This window comes from Pogona vitticeps, chromosome 10 (genome assembly GCF_051106095.1).
Source record: "Pogona vitticeps strain Pit_001003342236 chromosome 10, PviZW2.1, whole genome shotgun sequence".
Taxonomy (NCBI): Eukaryota; Metazoa; Chordata; class Lepidosauria; order Squamata; family Agamidae; genus Pogona; species Pogona vitticeps.
In genome coordinates this window covers 8,525,001-8,544,618 of record NC_135792.1, presented here as the reverse complement: position 1 = coordinate 8,544,618, position 19,618 = coordinate 8,525,001, and the positions used below count along the sequence as shown (strand labels likewise).

Here is a 19,618-nt window from a genome sequence, read left to right as displayed (position 1 = left end):
TTCAGAAAACCTGAAGTGATGCCATCTACTTTAACATCTGGAGATTTCCTCATTTAGCTAAAAGCATTGCCCATTTAGCCATGTGTCTGTGGACAGTCGGGAGCTGGTAACCAGGAACTACTGCATAAGGAAGGATGAAGAATAAGTCTAAACCACAGGACAAATTCAGAACACAGGCTGGAACACTGAGTTAGGTGTCTGGAAGACAAAACAGGTCTGTTAAAAGCAGACTTGTTTGTGTGCAACAAGAAATCCTTTTATATCCGAGTGCCAGCTTGGGTGAGCAGAGTCATGCCAGGGTCTGAGAGAACTTGACCAGGAGCCTTCTGCTGCCATTCAGGATCTCATCATATGAAGCACATGTGGCAGGACCTGACAAAGTGAAATTGAACAATTGATGGTTTTGTTGCTGTGGTAGTCATCATCACCATTATCATCTTTGAATTGGAGAACTGGTAGGGACCTTATGGATCATCATGTCAAGGAGGCCCAGTGGGGAATCAAACTCCCAACCTCTGGCTCTGCAGCCAGAGACCTCACCAGTAAGCTATCCAGCAGTTCATTTGTCATCATTATTGTTGCTTTCATGCGTTATAGCAAAGGGGAGGCAAATATATAGGTCCATTTATAGAGCCTTCTCTTTCATCGTGACTCTTTCCTTCTTATGAGTCAGAAGAACCCTTATAGCTTAAACTTTCTTCTTTCCTAGGATGGCAGGATAATGTGAAGGATTCTTTTGCACAGTTTAGGAAGTTACTTATTTGGATCACATCTTCCACAACCCTTCCAACCAACATGGCGAGGGGATTGTAGGGTCTGGGGTCCAGAATTCCCGGAGAGCTCACTGGTTTAGGTACGGAGTTCAATTCTCTCACTGGGCCTCCTTGACAGCGACTGGATTCAATGATCCATAGGGTCCCTGCCAGCCCTGAAGTTCTATGATGATGACAATATATATAAATTTTCCAAATTCTACTATTTTCAGTTCCGGAGATCTCTGGGTAGAAAACTCTGCAAATTCTTCAAAGTCCCTCTTCTTTAGAGAATATGAGAGAAACCTTGTATTTTGAGCATGAACCCTTTCTGAAACAAGGCACACTTTCTTAAGAGTTGTTTGCCTCAGTTCCCAGGAAATGCGGACCCATCCAACCCTCTTCTTACTTCTGAAACTGGAAAGGTAGATGAGATTAAAGTTGTGGGGCATTCTTCTGTAGATATATTCCCAATGGTATCGGACGCAGACACAGCAGCCAACGGGAGGGTTAAAAAGCTGAACAGCAGGGCTCTCTTGCTGAGGTTAATTTGGTTGATGCTCTCCAGAACCTGCTGTCTCTACAAGTAATGGGAAAACATAGCAGTAGCACTGGTGATTAACTTAAAACTTCAGATGTTTCATGGGCCCCTCCTCTTCCTTCTTCAAATCTTATAGCTACAGTAGGAATTGAAAAGACTGTTTGTTTTTTCAGCTGACTTTTAGAATTGTGCCGTCTGTTGGATGCACTATAATGGAGCGAAGGTTTACAAACTGCAAAAGAGCCCAGAAGTTCTCCAAGTTACAAAGTAACTTTAAAATGTAATTATGCCTAGCTCTGACAATCTACCCTTTAAAAAAAAACCTTAGGCAGAATTTGAACATCTATGACTTACATATGTTTGTATTTCTTTTACAGTAGAAGCTGGCAGCAGCCGAAGAATTAGCTTGCTAGTTCAAAGCAGTATGTGATGTTAAGAACTCTCATTTTACTTTCTTACATCTGGCTGCTCACTTGTATTTAGCCATATTCATTCATATGTGTTCGGTCAACCCAAGACCTCTTGTTTTGAGTTAAGTCAAATTCACCATGAGCCTTGTACCATGTCTGTCTCAGGCCTCTGCCTGTATTGGATAATGAACTTCATGGGCTTCCAGTCCACAGTCCTTTCAGCTCATCCCCACAAACACGGTCATTCTGCTTTGGTTCGACCTCTCCTAGAATATTGTGACCAGATATGGGCACTAGAGTTTAAAAAGAATATCAGCAAGGTGGAACGTGTCCAGAGAAGGGCAACTATGATACAGTAGGAGAGAGTCTGGGTATCATACCTGTGAGGAACACTTGGATGTACTGAATCCGACTAAGACTAAGATGTAATATTATGGCTGTCCTCTGATTTTTGAAGGGCTGTCACATGGAAGATGGAGCATTGCTTTGCTTTAGAATCCACCGATCACAGTACAAGAAAAGAGATATTTAGCTTAGTGTTAGGAAGACCTCTCTGTTGGAAATAGTATGGATTGCACAGGATGGTGGCGGACTCCCATAGATGTTGTAGCCATGGATTCCTGAATTCTCAGGAATTTATGCTAGATCAGTGGTTCCCAACTTTGGGTCCCTAGATGTTCTTGGAGTATAACTTCCGGGCTAGCAAAGCTAGTGGTGAAGGCTTCTGAGAGTTTTAGTCCAGGAACATCTGGGGACCCAAGGTTGGGAACCATTGGACTAGATGACCCTTTGGATCACTTCCAACTTTTTAATTCTAATTCTACATACTGCCAGCTTTTCTCTAACAGGAGACAGAGAGAGAGAGAGAGAGAGAGAGAGAGAGAGAGTCCTCCTTTTTCAGTCTTTCAATGTTTTGCAAAACTCAGTGATCCTCAGAGTCTGATGGGTGACAGTCTTGAGAACGGGCAGTGCTGTTCTTGGCTGAGCAAGCATTAGCACCTGCTCCTCAGCACTGTGAGTAGAGGGTATGACACATCTGCTTAGTGTGCACTAAGCATTCACAATCCACCTTAAGTGTATTATGCATTCCTGGCAATTTGCATTACTGTTCAACGTCTTGTCAGGTCTAGCAGGCAGATGGCCAGAGAATGTCAAGGGACTGGCTTAATGGATGGTTCAATAGGGGTGGCAATTTGCTGGGAATCAAGCTGTCAAAAGACAAATCTCCTTTTTAGGGTGTCCTCTGGAAGTCTGTTGAATTCAAATTGGATTTAAAGGTAAAAGACCACAAGGAGAACGCTCAGGGATCTTGAAGTTGCCCATTCACATTTGCCACCTGGAAAATACTCAAGTGGCATAAAGATGACTGTATTGCATTCCTATAAATTGGCCTATGTGATTTTATGCAGGTCAATATTTATTTATTTATTTATTTATTTATTTATTTATTTATTTATTTATTTATTTATTTATTTATTTATTTATTTATTTATTCATTCATTCATTCATTCATTCATTCATTCATTCATTCATTCATTCATTCATTCCATTTATACCCCACCTATCTGGTCAGTTGCGACCACTCTAGGCGGCTTATAATTTCCTGTGACTTATTTCTCTGGTGCTGTGCTTCCTTCTTGTTGGCAACGGGTACGTCCCTGTCATAGTCAGCAGCAGGTCACTAGGAGACCATGCACAGAAGCAGCAGAGAGGAGGTTGAGGTGGCCTCTTTTGGGAGAGAGAGAGAGAGCCAAAACATTGGAACTGGTGCACAGGAGGTCATGCACCACCGCTACTGCAGACAAGAGAAAAAGTATTGTTGTAATACCCACCCACCCTAGATGGGATCCGATGAGCTAAGGACTGGAGAAGGTCAACCTCCTTCTTTACCCTGCCCCCATTTGAGCTCCATCTGAAAAACATACTTTTTCAGATCTAAGTCTCTCTATGATATATTGTTGTTTAGTCGTTAAGTCCTGTCCGACTCTTTGTGACCCCATGGACCAGAGCACGCCAGGCCCTCCTGTCTTCCACTGCCTCCCAGAGTTGGGTCAAAGTCATGTTGGTAGCTTTGATGACACTGTCCATCCATTTCGTCCTCTGTCGTCCCCTTCTCCTCTTGCCTTCACATTTTCCCAGCATCAGGGTCGTTTCCTATGGTGTATGCCTACAGTCTATTGTCTGAGAAGCTTTAGCATGGCATTCTTGTGCCTACTTTATTAAACTCTCTCTTCTCCCTTCTTCTCCTAATGCTGTTCACATGTCCACTGAGCAGTAAGGCCCACAGTCTTTGCCAGCTGGTAGGTTATAGGATTTCCACTCTAATGCATTTGCATCCTAATCCAACCAGACATCAAAAGCAACACCAGTAAATAAAACAACAGGAATAACAGCCACTAAAACGCAGAGAAGCAAGTAAAGCCACAAAAAAACTGAGTGTGTGCAAATATTTTACTTTATATATGACAATAAAATAATATCAGGCATAGAGACAAATAAATCAATAAGTGATAACAAACACAACAGTGATGGGCAGTCCAAGGTTTGACCATGGGTTAGCATGCATCTCCTACATTTTGTGTCTGATATTTTTGCCATAGTGATGTCTGTCTTGCTGCATTTTCTCCAGCTTAAGCTAAAACCTCAATCAAACCAGAAGATATCTCACTGTGGTCTGGCTTAGATGATGTTGGTGGTCTGAGGTTGTCCATAGAGTTTCATGGCTCAATGGGAACTAGAACATAGATCTCACACTTGCAGGCTGATATTCACACTACTGGGGTGGTTGGAATAATACTCAAATCAGCTCCATCAACCTGTTTCCTGGGGAGGGGGACAGGACCTGTACCCAAATGTAATGGCTCCCAATCTGGGGTCCCTAAACGTTCTTGGATTCCAACTCCCAGAAATCCTGGCCAGGTGTTGAAGCCTTCTGGGAGTTTTAGTCCATGAACATCTGGGGACCCAAGGTTGGGAACCAGGGCACCTAATGTCTTCAGTATGGATTAGGCATCTGCAGAGATTCTCCCGAGGAGCACCTGAAGTTTCAGGAAGCCTAATCATAAAGATGTCTGGAGCCACTCTATTCTAAAGTGCTATGAACTGTTGCACTGATTGTCTGGATTTAGTTTCTGGTGTACTCTTGCTGTTATGCCTCCCCAGCTGTGATAAAGCTCATTTTTTAAAAAAGGAAGGGGGGATGAGGGTAGTAGTCGGATGAAGGAAGGATAGAGAGAAGCAGGCTGAAGCAGTGAGGGGGGTGGCTAGCCTCTTTCAATGATAAGGCCTCAGTCAGGCATGACATAGGTGCAGTGCCTTTGACTATCTGCATGGGGCAACTATACCTTTTCATGCTTACGGCACGCATCCATTCTGGGTGGGCAAATTTCCTTTTCGTCAAGCCCTCGGGGATGGGAAAATAAGGCCAGGATGGTTCTCCCTAAGGTTTTGTGTTTAACTGCACACATCTGGCTTTCATATCTGGAGAAATAAATATCAGACCTAATTAATCCTCTGTGGCTCCCCAGTGCCTTGAATAAGGCAGCTTCTAATTACAGCTTCAACCAGGCATGGTGACAGAACAAGCTCACTACAGCTGTCCACTTGATGTGGAAGCTCTGTTCCATCCCTGGAAAAAAAAGAGCCCCAGAAAAGAAAAGAAAAGAAGAGTTCTAAATGTGGAGTGGAATTGGGCGCAACATAGCGAAAATGTCTGCTTAATGACCAAGGGAACTGAACACTTAATTTTGAGATGTGAGTCAAGAACCAGGACAAAGGGCTGCCCCACCCCAGAATTTCAGGGGGGTTGCCTCAGTCTGTAAGTAGTCTGAAAAAACAGAAATGGAAAACTTACTAGGAAAAAAAAACCCAATGTTTATCTTTTCCACCTTATTCAAAGCCTTGCTTTGCTTTTTGCTTTGCTTTGTTTTTTTTCCAGGCTGTGGACTTTCATGCGATGGTATTTCCCAAGCACAAGGAAGCTGCCGCCAACACAGCATAGGGAAAGACACATGGACTGTCCTGAACAAGAGTAGACATTTGCTGGGCATCAGCTAGTGCAAGTGAAGCAGGGGTAGAGGTCAAAAGCAGAGAAACAGTTCTGTGCTACATTATTAATTGGGATGCAACGTCTGGTAAATCCTGTGATTTTCCATCACCAAGATATGGAAAAGGAAGTGGAACGAGGAGAGACAAATGACAATGGGACAAGGATGCTCCATATTGAAGGACCTTTGGTGAGTTAGAGATTGTATTAAGTATTTGCTGGGAATATATATATATGGAGCATCCTGCTTTTGATCTCTACTTCACTTGTACTAGCTGATGCCCATATATATATATTTTCCTGGCAAACTCAATACTTAATACAAATTTATATATATAGAAGGAGTTAACGATGAGATGGGTTGTTGTTTAGTCGTAAGTTATGTCCAACTCTTTGTGACCCCATGGACCAGAGCACACCAGGCCCTCCTGTCTTCCACTGACTCCCAGAGTTGGGTCAAATTCATGTTGGTAGCTTTCATGACAATGTCCAACCATCTCATCCTCTGTCGTCCCCTTCTCCTCTTGCCTTCACACTTTCCCAACATCAGGGTCTTTTCCAGGGTGTCTTCCCTTCTCATGAGATGGCCAAAGTATTGAATCCTCAGCTTCAGGATCCGTCCTTCCAGTGAGCACTCAGGGTTGATTTCCTTCAGAATGGATAGGTTTGTTCTCCTTGCAGTTCAGGGGACTCTCAAAAGCCTCCTCCAGCACCACCATTCAAGAGCATCAATTCTTTGGCAGTCAGCCTTCTTTATAGTCCAGCTCTCACTTCCATACATCGCTACTGGAAAAACCATAGCTTTGACTATGAGATGATGAGATGGGTAATGTGGGCAGCAAAGCATAGCTGGTGTAGCAGCACAGCCAAGGGAATGAGTCTCACTTGCCACCTTTTTCCTCTGTTGCAGCCTGAAAAGCAGAAATGAAATACTTTTCTGAATAGGGATGAGATTCTCAGATTTATTTATTTATTTTACTACAGATACAAGAATTCTCCATTCTGGGAATTCTACTTACCTTACAGGAACCTTGCAAATACCTGAACATGAGACACCCGGGAGAAAGCCCTAAGTTAGAAGACTTTGAGACTGAGCTAGGCCAAGCTCCACCTAAGTGTTCTGCTCAGAAAAAAAAGTTCTCAGCTAGCACTGGGGCAGGAACAGGAAGTTCCAGTGGAACTAGGCCTAGCTCAGTCTCAAAGCCTTCTAATTTAGGCTTTTGTTCCAGATACACCACATTCAAATATTTGTAAGGTACCTGTAAGGAAGGTAGAACTTGCAGAATGAAGAATTTCGGTATTTGTCATTCAGAAAAACCCATCCCGAGATGTGAAAATCCTGTGTCTTTCAAACAGCACCCATATCAAATGACCACATGATATATTTTGGGCAAGACGCTGGCCGAAAATCCCTTGTGTGTAGGCGAACCAACCTTTCCCCTGCATCCCAACCAAATTCTTGAGATCAGGCCTCCAGAGGTGAGATGTGGGTGTAATATACCAAAAAAGCCATGAAGTCAGTTTCCTCCTCCTTCCCCTCCCCCGCCATCCCATCCATCACTGCAGACAAGGGCTCTGTTGTGTTAGGCAAAAGTGCGTTTACATGGCTCTCCATATATTACAGGATATTATTTTTCCAGTGGAGAAACATTTCAGGCATTTCCAATGAACTTTTTTCCCCTCTCCTGGTGCTTTATTGGTATTATTATTTTTTAAAAAAATCCAGCTAAGGAATAGAAACCTAACCACAAGAATCTCCACTAAGAGTAGTGAAAGCAAAGGAAATTTAGAACATTAAAAATGGAGCGTGTGTCTCTCATTATTTTTTTCCCTTGGTGTAGCACAGATGTCTGGGTACTCAAGAACTGTATAAGGCACAATAAAGCAGTGGGGCTTCTTTGCATATGGAGTTTTGTTTCAGAGGTTGTAGAAACCAAATGTCTTATTTCCCCAGTGTCTACACTGGGGTAGGGGTGCCAAGAGTTGTGACTCTTTGGAGTAATCTGGTGAACATGGAGACATTTTTAGCCATTCACCCAATCCTCCTGTCCATGTGGCCTATGTCTCTGCTGACTGGAGGATTCTGGGAGTTAAAGTCCCAAAAAGTAACTTTTTCCAAGTTCCAGGAATCTCTTGGGTAGGGCGTCAGTGTGGGCAGTGGACAGGTTCACAGCCCAAAGTGGGAAAATACACTCAACTTTCCATCCTCCTTCTATTTTCCATTGTTCTCCTCTCCTGCCATCACTTCTATTTCTTCCCTGCTTTGTCCAGATGATCAAGAAAGGGCTGACTTTTCCCCACAGTTTGGTCTAGTTTTGCAGCTGGCTACTTTGAATTGCAAATCGAAAATTTGGTGTGTCCATCGTCCTTATTGTCTCAACGGGTTTGACCCTGAAATATAACCAACACAAGATGGACAGAAATTTAGACCTTTCTATTCTAACATATTCGAAACTGTTTGGAATGGTTGCTTCAACCTGACTGTTCTCATGGGCCACCAGAATCTTATTGAGCCTTCTCTTTCAGCTTTCTCACTTGAGATCTCGAAACAGAAAAGCCAACCAGAAAAAAGTGAAGGGCTACTGCAGAAGGTCAAAGCCAGGAAATCCATAAAACATCATTCGTTTTCCTTGGGCAACCCTTCTCAGCTGATAACAGTCGTATTAGATCCTTAAGTCAAGTTTTGTTTACATAGCTATCTCTAAGTGGCCACTTACTCTGCTGCTTATGTTTACGTTGCAAGGCTGTTTGGTTTTTTTCCAACCTCTTTCCTCTCTACTTTGACGAGAGTCAGGCCTGATATTGTGGAAGAAGATTAGAGATGGGAAAGTGTTCATGTCTTGATCTCTGTGCTTTTTCTACTAATAGTAACACATCCACATTGACTACTGCTTGCTTAGAAACAAGGGTGTGCAAATATCATTCGCTTCAAATCAGTCTCAATTATTCGCCTTACAAATTGCAAATGATTCTCTTTGAGCCCACTTGCTGCTCATCCAATTTGATTTGAATCCAATTTCTTTAAAGTATTTATATATATTTCTATTTGCGAAATTGTGGAGGGAAAAACCCGTATGAAATTGGGGGATAAAATCTTTTTTTAAATGGCTTATATTTACATTTGTCTGAATAGCAAACAAAACAAATAGAGAGAATAAAAGATTCTGGCCTGGCATGGTGGTGAAACTCAGTGCCATCCAATACTACTTAACATTTTCTTCTTGTCCTCTGCCCACCTTTCCACGAATCCATTAGCTGGGCACTGTTGCCTGGCTTCCAGTCACCCTGAACCTTCTGAAATGAAAGCTACTACTCTGCATTTTTAACCTCCAACATGCAAAGCAAAATTCTTTCCCAATTCGATTGGAGCCCTTTTTCCATCTTCCTTACTTTACTTTCAATTAACTTGGAAATTAACCAATACCCTTGCTTCGCTTCATTTTCAGAATAAATGCTGAATCCAAAGCATAACCCTGTGTATAAGCAGAGAAAGCTTAGAGGGAATTGAACTATTAAGCCATTCAGAGCTTGGAATGGGATTGAAACAAGTCCTTGAGAACATGAGCTATCGTGACCACTGTCTATGCAGGCCGAGAGAGATCTAAGAATATAAATCCAAAAAGCTAATGAGCCTAATCTCTCAATTCACCTACCATGGTATTCATTACTGAAACAGCAACATCTATGTTGGCTCGGGCATGTCACGAGAATGGCTGATGGTCGGATTCCAAAAACTCTCCTGTATGGAGAATGAGTGCAGGGAAAGCGCCCCAGAGGGAGACCACAGCTGTGACACAAGGAGATCTGCAAGTGGGATCTGAAGGCCTTAGGATTGGACCTCAACAGATGGGAAACCCTGACATCTGAGTGTTCAGCCTGGAGGCAGGCAGTGCATCACGGCCTCTCCCAATTTGAAGAGACAAACTTGTCCAGCAGGCCGAGGCAAAGAGGCAGTCCCGAAAACTGTCTAGTTCCCAAAATCAGGGAACTAGACAGGGGACAGACTGTATTTGTCTTCAGTGTGGAAGGGATGGTCACTCTCGAATTGGCCTCGGCCACACTAGATGCTGTTCCAAGTCCTCCATTCAGAGCACGTTACCATAGTCTCTCAAGACTGAAGGATGCCTATGCTTGGCATCATCTCCACAGAGTCTGGAAAAGTTGCTCAGGGGACTACAATTCCCAGAAACACTGCTTCAGCTGTCTAAAAGAAAGAAAGAAGGAAAGAAAAAAAAGGGAAAACCCTTCCAAAATGCTCCCCAGTTGAAACAGTGCTGCTTTTCAGACCATGTAACATGCGAGTGTGGCGGTTGTATCCCCTCCACTTGCTGACCAAACTGTGAGCTGTCGTCGTCATTTATGACTGGCAGAAAATGAATTGTTAAGCTCCAGGGAGTTTCCAGTACAGCTGTAAAATTTCAGAAATACTCAGCAATGGCTGAGAAACCAACAGAGAGCTGTTTCAATCCACAATACTCCCTTTTCATTCCTCATCGCTAGGGGGAGAGGAAAAAGATGGGGGGGGGGAGGAAAGGAAAGGAGAGAGAGAGAGAGAGAGAGAGAGAGAGAGAACATGCCAGGATTCTTGCTGCTATGCTTGTCACGTTAGAAAAGTAATCAGTTATTCGCCCTTGTATGTGTCCCAGGAAAAGGATGGTGTGTTATATTGTTAAGAACAGGATGGTGCATGTCAAAGGCACAGGTGTTTGGATGCTGTCCTTTTGACATCCCAAATGGTACAACTGTTGTGTCTCCATAGAACTCTTCTGCAGTTGGCCAGCTGTTGGCCCTATTTCCCAGCCTAGAATGTCTGCCAGGACAGCCTGCTCCATCAGTTCTCTGGCATACCTGGTTGGAACGCCGATCTAAGTGACATTCCAACTTTGCAGATCTGCATGGACTGATCGTCCAAACTGTAACCCTACTCCACGGCTCAGGGCACACAAACCTCCTCTTTTGCCTCGACGGATTGCATAAAAGCCAGACCTGTTTTTTCCCAAGGCTTGGCTAGACATTCTCATTTTGAAAACAGATATGGAAATATTAGGGCATGGTCCATCTGTCCAGGTCATCCTGTTGTAAGGGGATAAGATCTCTCTCTCTCTCTCTCTCTCTCTCTCTCTCTGTGTGTGTGTGTGTGTGTGTGTGTGTGTGTGTGTGTGTGTGTGTGTGTGTGTGTGTGTGTGTGTGTGTGTGTGTGTGTGTGTGTGTGTGTGTGTGTGTGTGTGTGTGTGTGAGAGAGAGAGAGAGAGAGAGAGAGAGAGAGAGGCTCTATGAAGATCTGGGTACAATTCCCCAATTACTCACTCAGTCATGGAAACTCATGGTGGGTTGGCAAAGGTAAATCATCATCATCATCATCATCATCATCATCATCATCATCATCATCATCATCATCATCATCATCATCATCATCATCATCATTGTGTGCTGTCAAGTCAATTCTGACTTATGGCAAGTCTTTTAAGGATTTTCCAGATTACTATTCCCTTCCTCTGTGGAGCCTCGTGGCGCAGTGGTTAAACTGCTGTCCTGCAGCCAAAACTGTGCTCACGACCTGGGGTTCAATCCCAGGTAGCCGGCTCAAGGTTGACTCAGCCTTCTATCCTTCTGAGGTCGGTAAAATGAGTACCCAGCTTGCTGGGGGGGGGGGGCAATGTGCAGCCTGCATAATTAACTTGTAAACCGCCCAGAGAGTGCTTGAATCACTATGGGGCAGTATATAAGCTTTGCTCTGCTCTGGGGGCGCCCTCAGACTGTGCAGCTTGCCCAAGGCTACACAGGCTGGCTCTGTTTCACGGGAGGCACAGGGGGGATTCCAACTCCCAGCGTCTGGCTCTACAGCCAGGTACTTAAACCACTGAACTATGCTACCAGCAGTAAAACTACTCCTTAAATATCTCACATACTTCAAGAAACCTATTAATGTTGCCATAAGTCAGGAGATGCTTGATGGCATGTAACAAAAACAAAGAGGAAGTCAAAAGACATAAAAGCGTACACTCCCCTTATGTGAAATTCCTCTTGCTCCATATTGTCAGCCTCTCCTGTTACTTAGCGCTACTGCACTCCTATGAAACTTAGCCAACCTTAACCACTTTCTTCTTCTTCATACCATTGCTGTATAGAGAAATGTGCTTAGGCACAGGTGTATGCATTGAAACTCTTTGGAGGATTTGGAGTTTTTGGATGCAGCTACCAGAATTCTGGCAGAAGAAACTCCTGGCAAAACAAGAGGTCTCTGGCAAGGAAGGTTGATGGCCTGCACATTGTCTAGACTCTAGACACTGCATTCAACTTTGTGAGAAGTAAATTAGGTTGGGGAAAAAATATTGGTTCTATCTACCCTGCATTGAATCCTTCTTGCTTCACTTTGAGTCACAGCCACCTCGAGAGTATGGCCCTTGATATATTTTCAAGATAAGAATTTGGTCCTTCAGTTGAAAAAAAACACAACTTAGAAATGTCAATGTCTTAAGTGAGCACTTGCTTGCATTTCCCTGTTCCCAAGAAAGGGGAAGGAATGAAGGAAAGAAGGGGAGGGGGAAGGAAAAAAGAAAAAGGATGGTGTCATCAAAAATAACACAAAGGATTTGCATAAAATTTGCATATGTACATCCACAGCAAAGCCTTCTACGTAATTTAGGTCTTTCTCCCACGTATACCACATTGAGATGTTTGTCAGATGCCTGCAGGATAGGTAGAACTCCCAGAATGGAGAGTCATGTTATATGTGGTTCAGTAAAATAAAAGAATCTTGTCTCTACCTATCATCACAATGGATAAAACTATTGACTCCCAGACCTTCATTCTTGCTCCTGTCTGGTGTCCAGGGTCTAACTGTGGATGGGCAAATTCAAGGCTGCTGCTTTTAATGTCAACTAGATTTGAACAGAACAGCCCTGCTAACAGTTCTCTAACAGTTCTCTACATACAAGATCGTTTATAAAAGAGGTCGTGCAACAAGCTTAGAGCTGACCCCCACCCCTGCTTTCCTTTTCAATCTGCAAGTCCAAACTGGACAACACATTTGGAAGAAGGCGTCCCATTGCCTTTAAGACACAAAAGCAAAGTAGGCCAATAAATCTCTGTAATGCTAGGCCCCTCCTTAGTCCAATGTGCAAAATTCCTGAACTTTGTACATTTTTGTACTTAAGAGTTCACAAGTGCCTGAGCCGGAATTGGCTTGGCCTAGGCTGAATCTTGGAACATCCAACTGGAGTGGATTTTGACTTCATGCCCAGGCACAGTGTTTGAAACATGTCTCTATTAACCACCCAAAGTAACAATCATTGTTGTCTTTCTCAACAAAAACTATGCTTTATATACTTGTGTATGTTGTGTCTTAAGAAAGAACTCCTTTGCTGTGATTAATTTTTTTCCCTCCAAGGGTGGAAGATATGATAAAAGCTAGGGTCAGAGATATGTTAATTTTATACCTTTTTGTTAACTATTTTTATTCTTCAGAAGGAAATTAAAGAGATAAGAACTTTTGGAGTCCCCCCCCCACAAACACATTTTAAGTAAAATGGTAGAAGATAAAAAAAGTAACAGACATTAGGGGAAGAATTTCAAATGTTGCATTCAAATGTGCAATGAAGGAATTTTTTTTGACGAATTGGTGATTGTCTGGATAAGAATCTTACTATTTGACTTCGAAAATAAGAGATGCAGGGCTTGGTTTTGGATCTGTTTGGCACGGAAGGAGCCCCATGAAAGTGGGGGGGGGGGAGAAGAACCCCATCTCAGTCTGTTTTGAAGTGGTAAACATTTCATCTTTCCCAAAAAGGAAAAGAAGGCAAGAAACGCATGCATGCACGCACACACTTACACACTTGCTTTCCCAAAGCTCTTTCACTGCCAGAAAAGCTGAAAGAGAATCATTGTGTAATAGAGCGGCTTTGTTAACAGCAATGTCGCGGGAATTCACCGAGCTGGAGTTCTGAAGAATAATTTTTTAAAATACCATTTATTTTCAAGGCAGCAAAAGAGCCCACAAATATTTCACCACCAACCCGCTCTCCCCCCACCCCCACAACCCCCGCTCTCCGAATACCCATCTTGCTCCATCAGATCTTGGCTTTGTCTGCACTCCCAAGGATCTGGCTTAGCTCTTGCTTCTATATAGGGCACTCCATTTCCCACTTTTAGAAATATGTGTTATCTAGCACAAGTGTCTTGAGGATTGATCTGGCAGTGATACGGGGGAATCAGCTGACCTAGTCATGGCGGGGAAAAACGGTGTTATGCTTTTGGCATGCGTACATGACAAACACCACATCCATTTCATGCCAGCTGAAGTGCCACTGTGCTCCCACCAATGCCATTGGGTCTCCATCACCCACCAATTTCCTGGGAGACCTTGAAAATATGCTTCACTGTAGATACTGAGATCCTTATACCGCTCATCCCGAACCCTAACCATATTAGAAAGAAAATGTGTTATTGCTTGTAACTTAGGCCATGACAGCAGCGCTGTAACTGGAGTGGAGCAACTTGGACTTTGCCCCAGGGCACCAACATTTAGAAGGCCCCCAAATCTCAATCCAAATCTACTGATGAGTGTTAGGAAAATAAATGATGACACCTCGGTGTCCTATTGACTTTCAGTTTTTGGAAAGCACTCATTTTCTCCTTCCTTTGGGGGCCACAACATTCTCCTCTTCCTTTTTCTTGGTGAGGTCTTGTACCCTTGCCCCAGAGTAGAGTGTTTATCACCCTCTCCAGGTCCCCAAAGTGCTAGTTATAGCTCTGCATGATAGCCATCTAGATGGTCTTCAACACCTTGTCCACTCTTGACCTTTCTTAGCCACCATCGATTGCTAATTCCCCCTTCACAGTTAAAGCTAGCTTAGCAGAAGCGTGCTCTGTTGCTGGAAACATTCTGAGAGCTGTCGTCCAAACATACAAATCTGTACACCTCTACTAAGTGCAGACTTCTACAACCTGGGTATCTCTATGCGTGCTGAACTACAACACCCACCATCCCTAGCCAGCATAAACAGTGTTGACTGGGAATGATAGGAGCTGGAACCCAACATAATTGCTGGATGCCAAGTCAAGGAGGAGTAAATGACCACTGGCAAATTCCATCCCCTTGTCTTTCTATGGGAAAGAATATAAACAGAATTCTGGCTTTAGAAGAGGGAGGGAAGCTTGGACAGAAGACCTTTAGAACATCTGTCCAAATCTGCAATCTTGATTTGAAAGATTCCAAACATAGCTAGTAAATTAAGGGGTGGAGGAACCTGACTTTTTAATTTTCCTGATTTCTGGCTTTCATCAAATCAACTCACCAGTATCCATGAATGGAAGTGAAACGTATGGAATTGCCTTGTTAAATAGTTTGATTGCTTTCGACTTTCACTTCACCTATACAGAGCATTAGCTGTAACATGAAGAGGGTAATCAGGAGTCTGGGTGAGAAGCAGATCTCAGAAAATTTGGTCATATGACTCCATTTTTCTAAGCCAAAACACACACACAGAGAGAGACACACACACACACATACACAACTTTCCATTGGTTTAAAAACCTTCTCAGAGAGTTTAATGTTCTTAATTTATTTTTCAAATAAAAATCAAAATGTCACAAAAATGGCCTTTTTTTGAGATGAATTCTGCTTCTGTTCTTGGCTATAAACGATGTGGAACAGCCAAGAAGCTGACATGAATATTTTGTCAATAAATCTCTTGATTAAAATATTATATTTCAGCCACTTGGAGGTGATGAACGTCCATCAAGATGTACCAGATGCTATCACTTGGAACACGGCAGAAGGGGTAGGGCTACTCCAAGACATGTCATTGCTAGTGCAGAAAGGGAATGCCCTCTCCAGCCAAGTTATTTCGATCTCTGAAGCATTTTATATACTGCCTGGTTAATGCAAACACTACACTGGGTGATTTACATAAGATTAAAACTTAAAAACCCCACAATACCAAGAATAGGGCTTTTTTTGCCCTTAGTAACATCAGCAAATATTAGCTCGCTCTCTCTCTCTCTCTCTCTTGCTCGCTCGCTCGCTCTCTCTCTCTCTCTCTCTCTCTCTCTCTCTGTGTGTGTGTGTGTGTGTGTGTGTGTGTGTGTGTGTGTGTGTGTGTGTGTGTGTGTGTGTGAGAGAGAGAGAGAGAGAGAGAGAGAGAGAGAGAGAGAGATCAAATCAATTCTGACTTATGGAGCCCCTTTCCAGTGTTTTCCAGGTAGAGAATACTCAGAAGTTGTTACCGTTCCCTTTTTGAATAGTAGGGAGGTGGATTCCCCCAAAACATGGTTTCCATGATGAAAAACAAGGACAGGAAATCTTCTGTTAAATCCTCCATATACGATTCTGGAAATTTTCCCAGTGACAACTTTGACTGCCATGTCAACTCACTTTATTGCCACCTCTGTCAGTCATGCAGTCTTCATCATGAATATATGTTGTAAAAGAACTGTTTTACTATCCTAGGAGGAGCTGACCTGGAAATATCATTGGCACAAATATACTGCTCTTAGAGATAATGGGGTCAATATATTTGTTCAAGGAGACCTCATGGAATCACAGCCCCCATCTGTGTTCGGTATTCAGTTCCATTGACTGACGGAAGCTGAGCCGAGTTAGCGATTGTTGCGCTGACAGCTTTATGGTCTTCTCTCCCTAAGCTATTTTTGAAGAACCCCATTCACTGTATGATATAAACAGATCTTCCCACGTGGAGATGATGTCACTGTTATTTGTACAGAGAGAGGTAGCCCTGTTCCAACCATCTAGTTGTCCTTTGCTTTTGCTTCCATACGGTGCCAGTCTGGAAACCTGACTGTTATTAGAGGTGTACATAGGTTTTGGTGAAAAGAAATGCCCGTCGTAGAGCTCCTGGGGGCAGCTCAGGCCAGTCTCACCAGACTCTACACATTCCCATCCACCCAACTGAACAGCTATTTCACATCCAGAGATGACAAAGGGAGTGTAGGGTGATACATTGCTGGTTGTGTGTAGAGATGGGCCTGATGTGCCATGTATTTCCTTCCTCCACCCACCCCGGCTGGATCCTCCACTCACCAGACTTTGTGTGCTGCCCCACCTCCTCATCTGAGGGGGCAGTTGCCAGAGGAGGCAGAGGAGGGAAGCAGGCACTCCTGCTGGGACTGGACAAAGTGGAGGATCTGTCTGGGGGGGGAGTGGAGGAAGGGATCACACAGCACCTGTGATTCTTGGCTGATGAATCAGCACAACTTTTTAAATAGAGGTTTGGGCCCATCTCTAGTTACAGTGGACCCTCGACTTACGGAATTAATCTGTATTGGAACATTGGCTGCAGGTCGAAAAGTCTGTAGGTCGAGTCTCCATTGACCTACAATACATTGAAAACCGATTAATCCCATAACCGGTCATTTTTGTTCCATTTTTGTTCCATTTTTGTTCCATTTTTTTCCCATTTTTTTCCTAGTCTGTAGGTCGATTCTCAGTCTGCAAGTCGAACCTAAATTTTGCAGCCAGAGAAGTCTGTAACTCAAAAAGTCTGTAAGTCGAGCTGTCTGTAAGTCGAGGGTCCACTATATGTCTTAGAACTGTCCTCCTTCCACTTCTCCCATTTGGGCAGTTACACTGAGGTCAGCTGTGTGTGTGAATGTGAGCTGGGTGACTGGTTCTCTTGTGCAGGCTCTGGTTGGAAAAACTCCCCTCATGTTACTGTGTCACCTGAAAAGTTTCCCATGGGGTAAATCTTAGTGAGAACAGTGGCAACTAAAATGGATGCTGGGCATATTTTACCACATTTCTGTCACACCCACCCTCCTGCACTTCTCACCTGGGTGGTCATATTACCTCGAAACTTTACCCAGATTCCCCTTGTGGCCATTGCCATAATCAGTTGGCCAAGAAATATTTTAGGCCACCCACACCTTTCCTTGCTCCCCTCTCTCTGACATGACAAGATCTTGCCTCTCTAACATCATAAGGGTTCACCTCTGGTCTCAGAATTTGGAATTAGTCTCAGGTTGACTTGATCACCCTGCACATTGAATACAATGTCCTAGCAGTGTCACAGAGACTGGGCACGGAATACGTGTTTTTTTTTTTGGGGGGGGATATTTCTGGGCCAACAATGAGCACAAGGAGAACCTGGATAAAACTATCAAAGTAGTACGGTGCAGTTAGTTACTAGTTTTGCAACCACTATGGATAGCTCAGTGAGTTAGGTTTCTTGCTGCAGAGCCAGAGGTTGGGAGTTTGATTCCCCACCAAGCCTCCTGGAAGAAGAGCAAGCCTTGGGAAAGCTGCACAGTCCCAAAAGAAAGGAATTCATGAGCATTCTCTACCTAGAAAATCCTGAAAGGGGTTGTCATAAGTGAGAATCCACTTGATGACACAGAATTACTATTATTACATAACTCGTAGCATGATAGACAACTTGTTGAAGGGGGGGGGAATGGTGTGATTACCGTTGTGTAAAAGCTCCCTACCCCCAAGAAGGATTCTGGCCAATGTAATCAGACAGAAAATACAGTGTTATCTGAACTTTAAGCCATCTGGGTCACATGTAATTTCAAATCAAGTTCAGAAAAACAGTCTTGTCAATGGTGTGCATTTTTCTTTTCAAATCATGTCAGCTACTGTAAGTTTGGGATTTTGTGTGTGTGTGTGTGTGTGTGTGTGTGTGTGTGTGTGTGTGTGTGTGTGAGAGAGAGAGAGAGAGAGAGAGAGAGAGAACTTCAATGTCCCTGGAATTAAAATCAATACAATCAGCATATTGCTAAATACCATTGGGGAATTCTGAACTGGAGTGTAAAATCCAGAAGTATTAAAGGATTTACTACTTGGCACCACAAAAGGAGTGTAGACTTTGGGATCATTGGGCCCCTCTTTGATTCCTAAATACCCTGGTTTCCAATCTTAACTTCAGGGCTCGACGGTTAAAAACTTGTGAAAAGAAAACAAGCACCAACACAATGAACGAGTCAAACGTCTTATTACTAAGAGAGGTGGCAAAGTGGATTCCCGTGGAAAATTCATTTCCATCTCCACCACCATGGTCTTGTGTTTACCCCAAGTCCCACTCATGGCTGGCTTTTGTAATAATGCTTTAAAGCCTTTGCTTGAGAAGCCAGCAAAACCAGACATGGAAAAATAAGAAAGAGAAGGTTCCTGCTCCAAAGGAAGGCAGACCCCCAAGTTTTTCATTTCTGTCCAGGCCCGGCTCCAGAACCTGCTAGATCCGTTGATGGATTAGCTATCGTGTTTGGTGAAGTCGGAGTAGCGAGTAAGCTCAGAAACATAAGTGTAGGCAAAAACAAAAATCGAAAGTACAAAGCACTCTTCAGAACTTCCACCTCTTCACCTGTGATTAAGCTTGCCAGAGTTGCAGAATCCCATTCCTCAGTCCCAGGAGGGTCAGATGTAAGACAGACATTTTTTAAAATGGAAGGGTTGGGTTTTTCTCCTGTATGGGAGCATTTGGGGCCATTTCTTGGCCTGGAGTGGCTCGAATGCCAGGGGCAAAAATGGAGCTTTCAGTTCCACCAAAGTTGTTTAGAAGTCTGACTACATTCCCCCCCCCTTCATGCCATTGTAAGTCACATGAGCAACAACTGTGACGATAGCCTGGCTGCCATTTTGCATCTTCCGGTGTCCAGGTATGACCATTGTCTTGGAGCATTATGGGGGGAAACTATATATTCCTTCAGCAAACATAAAATAAAAAGCAAAGAAGCAAAGTGTGTGCTTAAATCATTCTCTGAGCTGTTTACAATTTACTTATGGAGACCACAAACATACCACAAGCTAGATACTCAATTTACCAACCATGGAAGGCTGAGACAACCTTGAGCCAGCTACCTGAGCCGGCTGGGATTGAACCCAGGATGTGAGCACAGTCTTGACCACAGTACT

At 43.5% G+C, this 19,618-nt stretch overlaps 1 long non-coding RNA gene across 1 annotated transcript in view; it reads right to left on the bottom strand.

Annotated features, from left to right (window-relative positions):
- Positions 1-4,141: 4,141 nt before the first annotated feature.
- The window catches only part of LOC144584417 (uncharacterized), a 31,991-nt gene continuing 16,514 nt past the window's right edge, over positions 4,142-19,618 (bottom strand). Inside the window, exon 2 of the long non-coding RNA XR_013538647.1 lies at positions 4,142-6,659. This is a non-coding gene — a long non-coding RNA (uncharacterized LOC144584417). The remainder of the gene's footprint in view (positions 6,660-19,618) is intronic.